This window comes from Stenella coeruleoalba, assembly GCF_951394435.1.
Source record: "Stenella coeruleoalba genome assembly, chromosome: 5".
Taxonomy (NCBI): Eukaryota; Metazoa; Chordata; class Mammalia; order Artiodactyla; family Delphinidae; genus Stenella; species Stenella coeruleoalba.
Window position 1 is genome coordinate 134181403 of NC_137150.1, and position 19427 is coordinate 134200829.

Below are 19427 nucleotides of genomic sequence, written 5' to 3' on the forward strand. Positions count from 1 at the left end.
TTCCAAAACTATGTTGAATAAGAGTGGTGAGAGTGGGCAACCTTGTCTTGTTCCTGATCGTAGTGGAAATGCTTTCAGTTTTTCACCATTGAGGATGATGTTTGCTGTGGGCTTGTCATATATGGCCTTTATTATGTTGAGGAAAGTTCCCTCTATGCCTACTTTCTGCAGGGTTTTTATCATAAATGGGTGTTGAATTTTGTCAAAAGCTTTCTCTGCATCTATTGAGATGATCATATGGTTTTTCTCCTTCAATTTGTTAATATGGTGTATCACGTTGATTGATTTGCGTATATTGAAGAATCCTTGCATTCCTGGAATAAACCCCACTTGGTCATGGTGTATGATCCGTTTAATGTGCTGTTGGATTCTGTTTGCTAGTATTTTGTTGAGGATCTTTGCATCTATGTTCATCAGTGATATTGGCCTGTAGTTTTCTTTCTTTGTGACGTCCTTGTCTGGTTTTGGTATCAGGGTGATGGTGGCCTCGTAGAATGAGTTTGGGAATGTTCCTCCCTCTGCTATATTTTGGAAGAGTCTGAGAAGGATAGGTGATAGCTCTTCTCTAAATGTTTGATAGAATTCGCCTGTGAAGCCATCTGGTCCTGGGCTTTTGCTTGTTGGAAGATTTTTAATCACAGTTTCAATTTCAGTGCTTGTGATTGGTCTGTTCATATTTTCTATTTCTTCCTGATTCAGTCTTGGCAGGTTGTGCCTTTCTAAGAATTTGTCCATTTCTTCCAGGTTGTCCATTTTATTGGCATAGAGTTGCTTGTAGTAATCGCTCATGATCTTTTGTATTTCTGCAGTGTCAGTTGTTACTTCTCCTTTTTCATTTCTAATTCTATTGATTTGAGTCTTCTCCCTTTTTTTCTTGATGAGTCTAGCTAATGGTTTATCAATTTTGTTTATCCTTTCAAAGAACCAGCTTTTAGTTTTATTGATCTGTGCTATCGTTTCCTTCATTTCTTTTTCATTTATTTCTGATGTGATTTTTATGATTTCTTTCCTCCTGCTAACTTTGGGGTTTTTTTGTTCTTCTTTCTCTAATTGCTTGAGGTGCAAGGTTAGGTTGTTTATTCGAGATGTTTCCTGCTTCTTCAGGTGGGCTTGTATTGCTATAAACTTCCCCCTTAGAACTGCTTTTGCTGCATCCCACAGGTTTTGGGTCGTTGTGTCACCATTGTCATTTGTTTCTAGGTATTTTTTGATTTCCTCTTTGATTTCTTCAGTGATCACTTCATTATTAAGTAGTGTATTGTTTAGCCTCCATGTGTTTGTATTTTTTACAGATCTTTTCCTGTAATTGATATCTAGTCTCATGGCGTTGTGGTCAGAAAAGATACTTGATACAATTTCAATTTTCTTAAATTTACCAAGGCTTGATTTGTGACCTAAGATATGATCTATCCTGGAGAATGTTCCATGGGCACTTGAGAAAAATGTGTATTCTGTTGTTTTTGGATGGAGTGTCCTATAAATATCAATTAAGTCCATCTTGTTTAATGTATCATTTAAAGCTTGTGTTTCCTTATTTATTTTCATTTTGGATGATCTGTCCATGGGTGAAAGTGGGGTGTTTAAGTCCCCTACTATGAATGTGTTACTGTCGATTTCCCCTTTTATGGCTGTTAGTATTTGCCTTATGTATTGAGGTGCTCCTATGTTGGGTGCATAAATATTTACAATTGTTATATCTTCTTCTTGGATCGATCCCTTGATCATTATGTAGTGTCCTTCTTTGTCTCTTTTAATAGTCCTTATTTTAAAGTCTATTTTGTCTGATATGAGAATTGCTACTCCAGCTTTCTTTTGGTTTCTATTTGCATGGAATATCTTTTTCCATCCCCTTACTTTCAGTCTGTATGTGTCTCTAGGTCTGAAGTGGGTCTCTTGTAGACAGCATATATAAGGGTCTTGTTTTTGTATCCATTCAGCTAATCTGTGTCTTTTGGTGGGAGCATTTAGTCCATTTACATTTAAGGTAATTATCGATATGTATGTTCCTATTCCCATTTTCTAAATTGTTTTGGGTTCGTTATTATAGGTCTTTTCCTTCTCTTGTGTTTCTTGCCTAGAGAAGATCCTTTAGCATTTGTTGTAAAGCTGGTTTGGTGGTGCTGAACTCTCTCAGCTTTTGCTTGTCTGTAAAGGTTTTAATTTCTCCATCAAATCTGAATGAGATCCTTGCTGGGTAGAGTAGTCTTGGCTGCAGGTTTTTCTCCTTCATCACTTTCAGTATGTCCTGCCACTCCCTTCTGGCTTGTAGGGTTTCTGCTGAGAGATCAGCTGTTAACCTTATGGGGATTCCCTTATGTGTTATTTGTTGTTTTTCCCTTGCTGCTTTTAATATGTTTTCTTTGTATTTAATTTTTGACAGTTTGATTAATATGTGTCTTGGCGTATTTCTCCTTGGATTTATCCTGTATGGGACTCTCTGTGCTTCCTGGACTTGATTAACTATTTCCTTTCCCATATTAGGGAAGTTTTCAACTATAATCTCTTCAAATATTTTCTCAGTCCCTTTCTTTTTCTCTTCTTCTTCTGGAACCCCTATAATTCGAATGTTGGTGCGTTTAATGTTGTCCCAGAGGTCTCTGAGACTGTCCTCAGTTCTTTTCATTCTTTTTTCTTTATTCTGCTCTGCATTGGTTATTTCCACTATTTTATCTTCCAGGTCACTTATCCGTTCTTCTGCCTCAGTTATTCTGCTATTGATCCCATCTAGAGTACTTTTAATTTCATTTATTGTGTTGTTCATAATTGCTTGTTTCATCTTTAGTTCTTCTAGGTCCTTGTTAACTGATTCTTGCATTTTGTCCATTCTATTGTCCATTCTATCTCCAAGATTTCGGATCAACCTTACTATCATTATTCTGAATTCTTTTTCAGGTAGACTGCCTATTTCCTCTTCATTTGTTAGGTCTGGTGGGTTTTTATCTTGCTCCTTCATCTGCGGTGTGTTTTTCTGTCTTTTCATTTTGCTTATCTTACTGTGTTTGGGGTCTCCTTTTTTGCAGGCTGAAGGTTCGTAGTTCTTTTTTGTTCTTTGTTCTTTTTTGTGTCTGTCCCCAGTGGCTAAGGTTGGTTCAGTGGGTTGTGTAGGCTTCCTGGTGGAGGGGAATAGGGCCTGTGTTCTGGTGGATGAGGCTGGATCTTGTCTTTCTGGTGGGCAGGTCCACGTCTGGTGATGTGTTTTGGGGTGTCTGTAGACTTATTATGATTTTGGGCAGCCTCTCTGCTAATGGGTGGGGTTGTGTTCCTGTCTTGCTAGTTGTTTGGCATAGGATGTCCAGCCCTGTGGCTTGCTGGTCGTTGAGTGAAGCTGGGTGCTGGCGTTGAGATGGAGATCTCTCGGAGATTTTTGCTGTTTGATATTATGTGCAGCTGGGAGGCCTCTTGTGGACCAGTGTCCTGAAGTTGGTTCTCCCACCTCAGAGGCACAGCACTGACTCCTGGCTGCAGCCCCAAGAGCCTTTCATCCACAGGGCTTCTTAATTTGGGATGATTCGTTGTCTATTCAGGTATTCCACAGATGCAGGGTATATCAAGTTGATTGTGTGTTTTTGTCTTCTTAAAGGAAAAAAATGTACTTGGCACCTCCCTGGTTGCCTGTTTGTCATGTCCAGGGAGATCCACCAAAGCAGCGTCTAGCCCAAGCCTGCGGACCCCTCCCCTACCTGGAAAGAACCACCCTGCTTCCCTGGGCCATGGGTCATCTGAGCCCATCTTTGTTACCAAGTGATTTGGTATTTTCAGTGCAGAAGCTGACAGCGTTCACTCCCTACTGCGTGTGTTTACCATTTCCTCCTCGATGTCTGGGAGGGTGCGCTGACCCTGCCCTGCAGCCATGTTTACATCCCATCTCCCCCGGGGGACAGCTGAGGGGCGGTTTGTTTCCATCCTTCATTCCAAATGCAGGGAAATAAATTCAGTCCAAGCAAAGGGCGACTCCTCACTGAGGCCACCCACGTTCTCTGGTGGAGCCTGCATTCCTTCCCACCACATACCCCGCCCGGGAGCACTTCTGCCTGCCACGTTTCTCATGATGCTGAATGCTCCTTACGTAAGTGTTGAATCAGGAGCCCACTGGAGGCTTTACCCCAAAAGGCTGTGAGGCATGGACCCCTCGGCTTCCTGCATCTGCTGGTAAGTGTGTCAACTCAGTCCCCTGACCCCCATTTCCCCTCACTCCATCTGCCTCTTCTCCCCCAAATACAACACCCCAACCTCTCTCCCCCATCCTCCCCAAGCTAACCCCAGCCTCTGGTTCTCAGTGCAGGGAGGCCTTGGGAACAACAGAGGATCAAGTCCTGGCTTGGTCACTGACAGTCCGGCAGTACCTTAATGTTTCCGAAATCGTGTTTTCATCTGTAAAGTGGGCTGACAATACTGCTGTCCAACAGCAATGGCTGAGGATTGAAAGAGGCATTTAGAAAGTGCCTGGCCCCCTAGAAAGCATGGTGGCAGCCATGAAAACGTGTCCCTCATGGTTGACAGCGACCACAGGGCTGTGCTTGGCATCCGCCAGTGAGTCTGCAAAGAGCCACGCTCCCCAGGCAGTGACCGAGCGTGACAGGGACACTGAGACAGGTGGGTCCTGAGAGATGTGGGTTCCTCTGACAGACAGCTTTGGCCCCAGGACTTCCTGTGTGCATGGCTGGGACTTTCTCAGAACTGTGCTGAGGGAGAGACTGCCTCCACAGGGTCCTGCCCTCCCCTCTCACAGGGTCAGAACTGCACATGGACTGACGGCTCTCCCACCCTCTCTGGCTCCTTCCCCTTCTCCCTCACAGGTGTGCCCCCCTGAAAACCTCTTACATGTCTCATCCCACCTTGCTGTCTGCTTCTTGGAGACCCCAAAGCAACACAGCACTCAACGCATTTTAGTTCCCTCTTTGCTACATACATCATCCCAAAGCCACGTAGAAGCATTTCTAATCTAGAAATCATTTAAAGGAATAATGATTCGTTACTTATTTTTAAATTATTTTATCTCAACCTTGTGAAGTTTCCTGTAAGTGCCTCTGAGATCGTGAATCCTGGGGCTTCTTGGAGCATCAACGTTTTGGGGGAGCTGCTTCTAATGCAGACAAAAGTCTCAGGATGTTCCCTTGTTGATCAAGGCTAGGCATTACAAAATGTGTCTTTTTCCTACATGAGGATAAGAGAGCAGTGTTACCACCTCTGCAAGCGCCGTGCTCTCCAAATCCAGTGTCTTTCTCCACCAGAAGAGTTAGAGGGGATGGATGGGAGGACCTCCAGCTGTGTGCACAGAGGGACTCCAGTCTTCCTGTGGCCTCAGCAGGCAGGACTCCTTTCCTCTCTCTGACTTGGCTCCATTTGATTTTTCTATGCATCTTAGCTCCTCGGTGCCCATACTGGGGATGGAGCCTCTAACACTTATTCCTTTTCCCCTGCAAATCAGCCCAGGCAGGGGTCCTGGGCAGCTCAGAGTCATGAGACCATAAAAACATAGAATGACAGAGCATGGAGGGGCTTAGAGAACATTACATTGACCCACATCATTTGACAGGTGAGGGAAAAGGTCTGGGGTACGGCAGGAGTGAATACACCCTTGACTTCCAGCAATCCATCCATCCACCCATCCATCCACATACCAATCCGTCCATTCATCCATTTATCCATTCATCCATCAGTCCACTGATCCATCCATCCATCCATCCATCTATCCATCCATCCATCCACACGCCCACATATCAAGGCTAGGCCCTGAGAATACAAAGAAGGTTAAGATGTGGTCTCTACTCACTAAGTCCAACAACCTCTAGATTTCATTTCTTAAAAGGCCTCAGTTCAACCTTGTCTCTGAAATAGCCCCACTGTGTCATCCATCATTTAGCCTCTTGCAGTGGAAGCCTTTCAGATTTCATCAGCAACACTTTGGTTGTAGGTATGCAGGTCATGAAGAGCAAGGTCAGCAACACACACCCGCCCATTGCTTCCAGAGGAAGGCACTCCTGTGTCCGGGGTCTGGGGGCCAGGGAGCCCTAGACTTGGCAGACTCTCCCATTCTCTCAAAAAGTGGGTGCTCTCAAACCTCTGCTTCTCTCCACTCTTCTCCCTTCTCTGTCTTCCCCCACATTGTCCTGATAACCCGCCTGTCTCCAGCCTGCTCCCCTCAAGCACATTAACTTTGGGGCCACCCAGAGATGGATTCCTTTCATGGTCCTGCCTGTCTCATTGCCCTTCATGTCAGAGACCCTTTCTTTCTTTGCGCAAATTCATTACCTTCTGTTATCAATGTCTGTAAAGAAGAGGCTCCGATGTGTCGTGTGGGGGGCTCAGGAATGGGGGAGGATGGCAAGCACTTGAGCCTTTACCAAGCTTGCACTGCCTGCCTTCTGGCCGGGGATCCGGAACGTCCATTCAAAAAGAACAGCTTTTAAACAGGCCACTGATGCCAGTATCTTGCCTAAGAGAAGGGCAAGAGAGAGAGTAAATAGTGAAGTATCTGAAAGAGGCCAGGTACTCCCCCAGCCAGGGTTGTGGAGGGAGGCTGGAGCAACTTGACAAGGACTCCCCTCTGCCACCTCCACCAGCAGAGTGACTTGTCACACAGCAGCCCCCTCCCCATGCTCATGATCCCATTGTCATCTGGAGGCGAGGCCAGGTTCTGAGTAATTGGCCTCCAGGTTACCAGCTGAGCAGTCTTGAACAGGTCACAAAAATCTCTGAAGGTCAGGAATTTCACCTGCAAAATAGGGATCAATAACAATTCCTGTAGGGATACTGTAGGACACAGGGAGACTTGTTATGGGTATCACCAGTAAAGGTGGCATGGGGCACCGCCTGGTGCGTTCTCACACAGCCACAAACACCACCACCCACACGTGCCCCAATATAGTTGGTATTTCCCTGGTTGTGATGGTCTTCGGGGGATGAGCTGCTTTCAGAACAGTGACGCTTAGCTCCTCTGCAGGCTTCAACCCCCATGAAAGGCTCTCCTCAAAAATATGCACACACACCCAAGCACACATGGACTCCTGCAAGTGTCACCAAGGACGCAGGTTAAGAAGCTCTGCCTTAGAGGCAGGAGTGCAGCAGCCATGGAAACTTCCCAGGGGGGTTCATGTGAGATTCGGCCCCTAAGTCGAGCTGGTGCCTCAGGGTCCTGCCTGCCCTCAGCTGTGGGGCCCAGACCTTTCAGGGCTTTGGGGCCACCTCTGATTTCAAGTCTGTAGAGGTCCCAGTCTGCGGTTGAAAGGTGAAAAAATCTTGGGACCATGAGCTGGTGGCAGCCCTGAATTTTGCTTGATTTTGCTTGGAACAGAGAAGAGAGATCCAGGTGAGTCCTTGTGTGTTTGCTGATTATGGCCCAGCTCCAGCTGTGCATGGAGGGTAAACAGAGACAACGTGGCTACATGGCTTGAGTTTACCATCTTTCACCACTTTCTTTGTTACCAGTACGTGCACACAGCTCCCCCAGCCCCCAGGTGGGAGGAATCTAGTTCTTTCCCTGGAATCCATGACTCAGAATGGTCATATCTAAGCTGCAGATAATGATAAAGTAGGCAAGGGTCCTGGGTAGGAACTCTGGGTCCCAGAGGAGGAGCATGCAGTCAGTCTGCTTCTCTTAACATCATCGTCACTCTCCTCTGCCATTCGGTTGGGGGCAGGATGTTGTGTGTATGTGGGGGGGGATGTGTTGGAACCGGAGTGAGAGTTGGGAGGGCTGGGCTCACCCCCCAGCTTTGCCCTTGACCTGCTGCATGACCTCAGGCAAGAGCCTTCCTCTGCCTGAGGCCCAGCTTTCTCCACTTTCAGCAAACCTGCTGATCACCAGGTAACACCCATCGTGTGCTTTGAGGACAACTCCTACGGCATCTGAGTGCATGAGGTTTCCTCTATAGCTGTAAAGCATGGCCACCAGGACAGGCAGATGCCAAGGTGATGTTGCCCATCATCTCCCGACCCCTTCCTCCCAGCCCCTCTTGTAAAGAGATGCTGTACCCTCTGGCGCATTTGCAGTGGACGGATGCCAAGCAAGGTCCTGGCTCTCGCCAACATTCTTGTGTCAGTGGCTTTTTCCAGCAGTGGGTGTGCCCCAGCATGAGCCCACAGACCCAGGGGAGGTTCTGGACCAGACCCCTTACTTAAGATTGGGGTTGGGAGTCAGGCAGAGCAGCAGGCTCTTGGCCGGCCCTAGAGCCCCAATCCCTACTTGCAGGAGCCTGGAGACATATACAACTGCCCTGATCCCCCATCATCTCCCCTCTCAATCCTCCAGCCTCCAAAAACATGGTGATTACTGGTGTCACTCATCTGTTACGAGACCTCGGCAAGTCACTTTATCTCCAAGAGACTCAGTTTTCTCATTCGAGAAGCGAAGGTCACAATCACATGGACTTCACAGGGTAGTTACGTCGACTAGAGAAAGTCGTTTCTGTGGAAGTGATTTATTGAGAGCCTTACGCACATTCATTATTTTTATGACCGTGGACTATTGTCAGGGGCAACTCTCTATGAAAGGGAGCCCACAGTGAAAGTGGATTCCAGGGTTCCGCCTCCCTAGGTCCTTGCCTAGAAGACAATCAGGCCACCGTCCCACGTCGCAGCCCAGGATGAGCCCTTGGAACTGACACACAGGAGCACCTTGTGGACACTTCTGCTCGCCCAGCAACTTCTGCAAGTCACATGTCCTCTCTCCTCTAGTCCTCTCCACACCCATGGAGGTGGTTCTATGTGAATCCTCATCTTACAGAGGAAGAAACCAGAAAGGACTTGTCCCAGAGATACAGCATAGTTGGTACAGTAAGAATTCGAACCCAGGCTGGTGGTCCTTGCCCAGCTCTGAGTCACCATCAGCTGGATCTATTGGATGCTGGAAGTAGCTCAGGGAAAAACGCAAAGAGCCTGCCCTGCTGGCTTGTTCCTCAGAGAGAACACCCAGTGCTAGGTTCATTCCCAAGGTTGCCTTGCCACCTGCTACATCCCTGAGGCTCTCAGAAGGGACACATTGAGGGCTCCCTGCTCCATGCACTCTACCTCAGGCCGCACCCACACCCACACCCAGCATTTCCTCCAGGGCCCATGTCTGAATTGGGGGAGTCTGGGACAAATCAGTCACCAGCTGCCCTAGTTTGCTAGGACTGCAGTGCCACAGTGCCACAGATGAGATGGCTGAAAACAACAGAAATTCATCCCCTCACAGTTCTGGAGGCTTAAATCTGAATCAAGGCATGGGTAGGGCTTGTTCCCCCTGAGGGCTGTGAGGGAGAATCCGGCCCAGGTCTCTCTCCCAGCTTCTGGTGACGGTCAGTAATCCCTGGTGTTTCTTGGCTTGTGACAGCATCATTCTCATCTCGGCCTCCGTCTTCACACGGCCTTCTCCCTGTGTCTCTGACTCTTTACAAGGCATTTTAAAACTAAGGGCACCAGTCATGTTGGATTAGGGGCCCTCCCTACTCCAGCAGGACCTCATCGTAACTAATTACATCTGCAACAACCCTACTTCCAAATAAGGTCACATGTGAGGTCCTGGGGACCGCAACATATCTTTCTTTTGAGGGGGAACAAAATTCAACCCATAACATCAGCTTTGGGTAACAATGGCCTAATGGGTATCTTGCATCTTTTCTAAATTTCCTTGAACTGAGTCAGTTTGCAGTGCTGTTGCAAGGTTACTCTGGACTCAAGTATCCAGAAGGGGCTAGGTGGAGAACAGAGAGATGTGACCCATGTCATCTGTGTCGCTCCAACCTGACAGGTGAGGATTTCTCAGAGGGTGGCCCTTAGGCCTCTTGTATCAGAATCCCTTTCGGGGGGTGATGGTGGTGGTGGAGCCTTGTTAAAAACACAGGTGAGAACCAGGGATGTGTTTTTCTGAGCAGGTCTTACGGGCTGAATTGTGTTCTTCAAAAAAATATGTTGAATTTCTAATCCCCGGCATCTCAGAATATGACATTATTTGGAAATAGGATTGTTGCAGATGTAATCGGCTAAGACGAGGTCATGCTGCAGTAGCGTTGGCCCTGATCTGGTATGACTGGTGTCCTTATGAGAAGAGGACAAAAGGCACAGACACGTGGGGCAGATGGCTGTGTAAAAATGGAGAGATGCAGGGAGAAGGCCACACAATGGCTGAGGCAGAGATTGGAGTGATGCTACCACGAGCCAAGGGATGCTAAGGAGTTCCAGTCACTCCCGGAAGACAGGAAGAGGCAAAGAAGGATCCTACACAGAGTCTCAGAGGAAACCAACCCTGCTGACACCTTGATCTTGGACTTCTGGCCTCTAGGAATGTGAGAAAATACATTTCTGCTCTTGGCGCGCCACCCAGTTTGCGCTGCTCCATTACTGCAGCCTTAGGAAACGAATACAGAAAGCTTCCCAGGTGATTCCTGTTTCAAAATAATCTACAACCACTGAGCTGAAGAGTCTCTTGTGCCTTCCAGCTTGGAGACCATGGTGCTACGATGGATGCCTCTTTAGGTCTGGACGCCTCCTCTTCCCCAAACCACTGTCCGTCCATACAGGGTCCTGATACCAGGGCTCTCCAGAAGAGGAAAAATGCCAAGGAGAAGCTTCTGAGGAAGATATTCATAACCTCGTCCCCACTTTGCAGATGGGAAGTGAGGAAATTTGTCTGAAGTTTCCTGGCTGGCGGGGGACCGAGCACGGCTTCCTACTCGGGTCTGGGGGATGCTCAGTTCTCTGCTGTGTCTGCCCTCCTGTTGTTTCTGGGTCTGATCTGGACAATTCAGCACATACCTTGAGCACCAGCTACCGAGGTAGGTCCTCAAGAGGCAAAAGTGAAACTCACCTCCACCTGCCAAGTGCTGCGGTGCAGACTTTTTTTTTTCTTTTAAATAAATCAAAGCTTTCATTTGCACAGCCAAGTATCATTTGCACTCTTTGCAACTTGAATTTAATACCCCTGTAACAGGTTCTAAGCTTCTGTTGCCCAGGGAATAAAAGCTGCAACAGGCAAACTCTCTTCAACAGCCACTCCTACAAAATCTAAACCTGAAACAGATGTAATGAATGACACCAGTGCAAACGGAAATACTAAGTTCCACCATTCAACACAGTTCATCACAGCGTCTTTAGGGTTCAGCTGAAGAGGGGGTAAGTTCTAAAAAGAGGGTCACTGTCTTTCTCCCATACTTTATAATATTGGTGGTTTTAATCCATATTTCTTTGCAACTTCTGTCTGGGATGGGCAGCATCACAGAGTGAGTGTAGATAGGCCATCTCCATGTCCGATTTGGCCAGGTTAATAGCTTTGTTGAACATGTTAATGCCTTTCTCCACGTCTCCTCTTTGTACTTCAATAGCTCCCATGGTTTCACGTGCAAAATCACATTTATTGTCAATTTCAATAGACTTGCCGATAACCTCCAAATCTCTATCCATATCTGGGTGGCGCCTTCGGGCATCTGGGCTCTGCCTGCTGTCACCTTCTAAAGCCCAACAAGTGACACATTCCCCAAAGTTCGTTCTCTCTTGAAACCCTAAGGCAATGTAAAGTGCAGCCCCGACTCGGGTCCCGGAGAGATGCCCCCGTCTATCCTGCAGTGGACATTGACTCAGTGCCTGGCGGCTTGCCGAGTGCAGCCCGGGGAAGCCCGAAGGTCCTAACATGACCTAATTCTCAAGGAGCTGTAAAGGCTACGGATTCTGCATGAGTTCCCAGAAATGCTCCAGACTCGGGCCTCATCATCATCCTGCCTGGGGCAGTGACTGTGAATCACACAGAGGGGCACTTGTAGGGGTCCCGGGGCCCAGCAAAGGCTCCTCCTTGGTCTGTGTCAGGTCACAGCGGGCTGACCAGCTGAGGATGGTTTACAGCTCACGGACCCTGGTCCTCGGCCTTGTGCCTTCCCATGTTCCGTTTATGGCCCTTAATTGTTCCACAGAACTGCGTGTCAGACTCAGCTGTGTTTCTCTTCTCTGCTAGCCAAATCTGATTTTTCTCTGGGCCTTACCTCCCTCCAGGAAATATGTGAAAATTAGCTCAGACCAGCTGGCACAGGCCAGGGCTCTCCGCAGAAGAACTGCTTTAAAAGCTTTGAGGTTCGCTGCTTCCTCTTTTAGGGCACAGTAAAGCCAGGCCCCTGCTGCAGCCCAGGGTAGCTTCCCTCCCGTTTATTAAGACCTAACAAGCTCCAGTCTGTCAGACTAGCCTTTTACATAGCTTTGCTAATGTAGTCCTTGCAAACCATCCAGTTAGATAACCACTCTTATGCTTCCCAGTTTACAGATGCAAAAACCCAAAAGGAGGCACAGAGATGTCAAGTAACTTATCCCAAGTCACATAGCTAGTGATTTTCGGAAACTGGACTCTGACCCAGGTGCTACTGAGAGCTCATAATCAAAATTCCACATGGCAGCTTGAATGTCTGAGACTGTGAGCGTGTGGGTGGGAAGATAAATAGGTGACAGATAGATGTTAGATAGATGGGTAGATAGATAATATGTAGATAGATAATAGGTAGATAGTTAATAGGTAGATAGATAATAGGTAGATAACAGTAGGTAGGTAGATAATAGGTGGCATAAATAAATAATAGATAACATAGATAGCTTGATGGAAAGAAAGATAGAAAGGTAGAAAAATGGATAGAGGATAGAGGAAAAAGAGGATAGATGAATGGATAGATGATAGAAGATATAGATAGATAAAAAATAGGTGATTGAGAGATGATAGATGATTGATTGATAAATCAGTAATATAGATAGAGTGATAGAAAGAAGGAAAGATAGTTAAATGGATGGATGATAGATGATAGATAGATAGATAGATAGATGATAGATACTCCCTATATGTAAGAGACTGGTAAATCCCACAGGAGATAGATATAATTTGTTGTTATCACGTAGTTTTTCTAGTCAGTCTTCTGAAATTCCACGCAGGCACGCAGCCTCACAATGGCCATCTTCTAAAGGATGAAAGAAATGTTCAGAGGAATCAAGCTCGTCATGCAGGTGCTGCGGCCCAGAGGCTGCGTACTGACCTGTCCCCAAGCACTCCCTGTGAGGCGGCTTCCTGTGGCCGTGCATCGGGGGCTACGGTGGGCAGCGGGGACAGGAGCCTCCGCCTTGGAAGTGAACTTGAGGCAGGGAGACAGGAGCAGCCCTAAAGATGCTACCTTAAGTCTTCAGGACCCTGGATGTTGGGAACGAGGCCTCGCCCCCAGGGGTGTGTGGGCCACACCCAAGCACAGTGTCTAAGAGGGATGTGCAGGCCTAGAGCCTCTCTGGTCCTGGATCCCCATTCGCCCACCCTGGGGTCTGCAGCTGAAGAGGGTGCCCGGGTGGGTGAGGGGCTGGGGCAGGGGGATCCCAGCCCTGGGAGGCTGATCTGGAGCCAGACCCGGGGGTTCAGCCGTGCCCCACCACCTACCGTGAGAGCTAACCTCGTGTGCCTCAGTTTCCTCACCTGTACAATGATGACCTTAACAGTAACTGTGTCATAGAGAGGTTATGCGGTCAATGAGTTTCTTTGTGAAAGGTGGTGGGTAGAGGGCTGACCTTTGGGCCCATGTGACAATAGCTTTGCCATGGCAGTTGCTAAGCCAGGCCCCGGGTTTGCCTTGGCCTGACGTGTTTCCATTTTCAATTGGAAATTGAATTTGGATAGACTTCACCCTGACTGGGTCTGCACCCTGGACCTCAGCCAGCCAGCTCTGAGTAACTGCAGAAAGGATGGGCTCACTGGGATTGGGTTATTGGATGTTTTCCCCCCTGCGGTTTTGGGCAGGCAGCTGCATTGTCTTAAGACTGGACTTTCCCGGAGGGAATTTGGATCACTCTGGGTATCGTTGGAAAGACCTGTTCCTGGACAGACAGGGTCATCAGCTGTGCCGGAAGTTGCTTTCTTTTCACCACCCCTCAGCCATTCAAAGTCTGCGTGACACCAACTCCCACGGCAATTGCTCCATTGCAAGGCAACTGGGATCGCTGTTTCCATTCGGAAGGCATTGACCTCTCCTTTGTGACCATCTCAGTGCTTCCCTGGCCATAAGCCCCTTCTCCAGCCCCCTGACACCTCACCCATCTGGGCTCTGGGGGACGCAGAGGTAAGAAGCCCCAGCCAGCCATGTCCCTGGCCACCATGTTTCCCGCTCACCTCCCACCGTGAGGTCCCTTCCACTGTCAGGGATTCAGTCAGCTGGGCTGCTCTCCAGCTGTCCGCAGTGTGCTGACTGGGCCCCATCCCTCCATGCCCTCAGGAACCACTGCAGTCAGTTCCCATTGCCTATGACACCAGGATAGGATGAACACTGAAAATTCTGTGAATCTAAAACTTGAATGAAAAGAGTTTAGCTTGGGACACACAACTGTGCATGCCCCTCCCCCCCTCTCTGTTGGGGGCTTTTTAGTTATTAAAAAATTTTTATCTAGTGCAAGAAGTCCCTAGACATGCCAACCCAGAGCCCTAAATCATGAGAGGCCAGACAGCCTTCAAAACATACAGACTGAAGACCCCCTGTGGGCTAAGCCAGTCTTCTAGGGGACTGAGCTGCCAGCAGCCCCCTGAGGTGACCGGGTTATGATCAATGGGGGGCGGTCCTGAAGCCCCGGCACTCTGCATCTTGTCAGTGATGTAGGAATGATGCTCTTTTCTGAGTGCTTTCTGAGGCTTTATGCCAGGCAAGGCCATTGGCATCAGATGCAAACAGAGTCAATAAGTCTGCAAAAAGTCACCAGATAATTTATCCCATTGCCGCCAAGCCTAGCATTATAATCAGTTCTTGACTTCTTCAAAGCCTTCTTGCCGTGGATTTCCCAAATCCAAACTAAATGTCGAGGGCAGTTACCTTCCCTTGGTCCTCTGGTGTGTGAAGCAGCGTTCTCATCCACAAATTCAAGAACCCTCTCGTTTCATTCAGAAAGCGTTGGCCCCTGGAACTTGTTAACTCAGTATGAACACAGTTTGTCTAGATGTTGAATAAAAAGAGAGAGGAATTATTGTGCAGGAAATATTTTCCTGTCTTGAAGAAGTCTTGGGCACGCCTGCTACTCCTCAGATGAAAACAGCTGTTTTCTTCCCGTTACTGGATGCAGTGTTCCATCCGCCTGCTATCCTCAAAGCATCCTCAAGGGGGCAGCAAACTACAAAATCTGGCCGCGTTTCCGGGGCCGGGGCCGCCCCTCAACCCGCAGAGCCGATTTGGAACTTGTCAGCAGAGGGGGATGCTTATTGGATTACTGGTCGCCTTCTCAGGCGTTTCTCTGAGCTTGATGGGAAAGCAGTTCTCGTGGAGGGAAAGCCGGAGCTCCCTCAGTCTCATTTTTAGAGATCTGTGAACATGACCAGACCTATTAATTACTTGATTGAGGTTCTGGGCTTTGAAGACGACAAAGCTGTGTTAAGGGGGGAGCTCTTTCTCAAGGCGCGTCTGAGTGTCTCCTTCAAGCTATCAGGTTCACTCTGGTGACCTTCTCCGGTGACACGGACGACCCACCCCACCCCTGTGGGTCAAGGAAGTGTCTCCTCCGTGAAGCCACTTACAAGCTGCCCACAGAGTCCCAGCAAAGGGCTTAGTCACACTCGGTGTGTGTCCCTGTCACTCTGCTCTGCCCAAGTCACAGGCCCCCAGTGGTGGCTGAGAAGCTGCGAGGGGTGCTGGCTCATGAATGACTCTTTGCTGGGCTGAGACCAACTGACACGGGAGCCCTGCTCGGGGTCAGAGGGGTATTGGCCGCATAACTGAGCAACACCTCCAGGCACGGGGCCAGCTCTGCTCAGGTCCATCGTCCAGTGGAAGCGGGGAGTGGTGGTAATAATGGAAATCCTCGAATGTGGGGCTGGGGCTTCGTCTCCAAAGCACTTTCACAGCCGACATTATCTCCTGGGGGTCTCTGCAAGGTTCTGTGAAGTTGAGGATGTGCGTGGGAGGAGTAGGCAGGAGAAACCCAGAGCCGCAGAAGGAAGAGAGATGCTGGCGGGAGATAAGGACCCGGGAGCAGAGCCTCTTCCTTGAAAGCCCTGCTGCCCGGCTTCCTCTTTCTGATTAGATGGGACCGCCGATGTGGTCAGAAAGGCGAAATCCTAAAGGCCACCATCCCCAAACTGTGACCTCAGCTAAGATGGGAACCTTCGTGGGAACAGAATTTAAAATTAATCCCTTATAAAGCGGGACGTTTGACACTCCGCTGCTCTTAGTGAAGTAATTCTTGTAGATGCTGTGAATCGCTCTCCTTTGCATCTAGACCGAAGGGCAAGAGAAACCACTGAAGAACCTAAACAGTCCAGTTTCACTGCCAAGGGCTGGAGGGGAAAGAAGCCCTGGCTCCAGGGCGAGGTCTTTTCCTGCGCGGGGGAGCGTGGTTTCTTCCCCAGCGCGGGTGTCCTTTCACCGCAGCCCACAGCCTAACCCAGCTCTGCTTCACTTAATTTTTGGGGAACCTGAACAACTCTCTTGGCTGGATTACTGCAGCCTCAAGGGCAAGACCTTGACCTGCTTCCCTGGAAAGGGCACGAAGCGCCCAGCACAGGGCCGCCTACGTCGGTCTTCCACGCACGCGCGTGCTGAGGGCGCGGATGCGCAGGGGCGGGTGGGGTTGGGAGGGGAGACGCGAGGAGAGGGGCCGGATTCATTAACACGGCTTTGTGGTCGTTGAGGTCCTTTTGGTTACAAACCACAGAAGTGGATTCTGGCTTATCGGTTTAATCAAAGCGTTTAACTAAAACTGGGGATGTACTGGAGGGAGACCCGGGTTTCATGGCTCAGAGAGGGTGCTGGTGGGCGAAATTGTCCCTTCCTTGCGCAGCTGTCCGGAGAGATCAGAGGGATGACCTTGACTTGGCCGCCTCAGCTCCTGGTGTGCGGGGTCGCTGGTTCAACCTCCAACTCCCCGGAGCCTGGATCTGCTTAGATCAATGGGGTGTGGCTAGAGGGTCAGTGTGTGCCTGTGTGTGTAGGTGTGTGTGTGATTTTAGGGAACCAGTAGCTCCTCCAGGTTGTGTATTTCATAGCATGTATTTTCATGCATGACCTTCTGTAACCCTAGCAGAGGGGCCATCATTTTTATCTTACTGAATGCTAAACTCAGCAGGAAAGAGCCCTAATGTCTAGAATTTTCTTCACTTAACTCTGCATATTTCCTACAAGATAGCATATTTTCTTTAAGGGTTATCAGGTTTTCTCTTCATAGAAAGTTTATAAAACAGAGAGAAGTACCAAGAACAAAATTAACATTGCTCATGATCTCACCACTCAGAGAGAACAATTGTCTCCTTTGGTGGATATCATATACGTATCATATATCACGTATGTAATAAAAATGTATATGTATTATAATGTATATAAATATAATGAGCACATTGTTTTGTGATCTTTCTCTTCATTTGCTGCATTTCCCATTCCATTAGATAGTCTCTCCCATCATTTAAAATGGGTGTTTAATGGGTCCTATCACATACATGTAGCTAAATTTATCTACTCAGTCCTCCATTTTTGGACATCACGGTGCTTCAAATTCTTTGCTGTTATAAGCAATGAAATAAGCATCCTTGAAGAAGCATCTTTGTACATCCGTCTGATTATTTCCTTAGGATAAATTTCTACAAGTACAAATGCTGGATAAGAGATGGATATTTTTTAAGGTTTGCCTTTTTGTTTAAACTTGTGTGACCCTATTTTATTTTTAGTTTTTAAAATATTTATTTTTTTTTGGCTGTGTTGGGTCTTAGTTGCGGCACACATGGTCTTTTGTTGGGGCTTGCGGGCTCAGTAGTTGCGGCACGCAAGCTTAGTTGTCCCGCGGTGTGTGGGATCTTAGTTCCCCGACCAGGGATTGAACCCGTGTCCCCTGCATTGGTAGGGAGATTTTTTTTTTTTTTTTTTTTTTTTGCGATACGCGGGCCTCTCACTGTTGTGGCCTCTCCCGTTGCGGAGCACAGGCTCCGGACGCGCAGGCCCAGCGGCCATGGCTCAAGGGCCTAGCCGCTCCACGGCATGTGGGATCTTCCCGGACCGGGGCATGAACCTGTGTCCCCTGCATCGGCAGGAGGACTCTCAACCACTGCACCACCAGGGAAGCCCTTTTTTTTTTTTTTGGAAGGCAGATTCTTAACCACTGGACCACCAGGGAAGTCCCTAAGGTTTTTTGATAAGTAGGATCAAATGCCCTTCTGAAATGTTGTACCAAGTCCTCCCCACTGTACTAAATAAGATAGTAACACTGAGTATTATTCATTTGCAAAATAGTTTCCTATTTTACAGGAGACAATGACATTTCATTGTGTCTTAATTTTTTAATATTTTATAAATACTTTTTATTGAGGTATAACCTATAAACCCACACATCTTAAGTGGGCAACTGGATGAATTTTTATGTATAGAAATGCCCACGTAACCACTGTCAAGATCAGGGTATGGAACACTTCCACCACTCCAGGAGGCCCTCTGTGCCCCCTCTTAGCTAATTTCCCCCACTGCTAGATAGCCACTATTCTGCCCTTTTCCGCTTTAGACAGTTTGTCTGTTTGTGGCCCTCGTATAAATTGAAACATACAGTAACTACTCTGTCCGTGAGATTCACCCAGGTCGATATGTGCACCTGTAGTTTGCTTATTCTCACTGCTGAACCTATTCCATTGTCTGAATAAACTGCACTTTACTTATCCATTTGTCTGTGGAAGGATATTTTGGTTGTTTTCAGTCTTGAGCTGCAATGAGTAAAGCTACTATGAACGTCCTTGTAATGTCTTTTGGACCTAAGCACTCACATCCATGGAGTCTACGCCCAGGAGTGAAGGGCTGAGTCAGAGAGCATTCATATATTTAGTTTTAGTAGATCCTTCCAAAGATATTTTTCTAAGTGGTTGTATCAATTTAACTTCCCACCAGACATGCATGAGAGTTCCAGTTGCTCCACACCCTTGCCAACACATAGTATATTTGTCCTTTTAATTTCAGACATTCTGGTTTAATTTGTATTTTTATTATTAGAGGGGAGGTTGATGATTTTTGGTGCCTGTGCATTGACCATTTGGATTTCTTCTTTTTTGAATTGCTTGTTCAAGAAGATTTCTACCCTTCCTTTGTATTGGAGTAACTGTATCTCTTATTGTTACTATGAGTTACAATAAGGTACAAGAGTTACTGTAACTCTTATTTTAAGAGTTCTTTGTATATTATTATTATTATTATTGTTATTATTACTTTAACACTTGGCCATACATGTTGCCAAGACCTACATGCTTTTAGATAAAATGGGGCTGATTGCAAACAAGTATAGAAACCTTACTATGGACCAGGCACTACTCTCAGGGTTTTATGTATAATGTCATCAATCCTTATAGTTTATAGGAGAAGAAACTAAGACACAGAAAGGTTAAAGAACTTACCTAAAATCATACGGTGAATAATTACTGGGGTGGGATTCATAGGTATGCCATTGCACACCAGATCACGACAGTCTACCATCTCATGAATTTGCACCTGGACCGC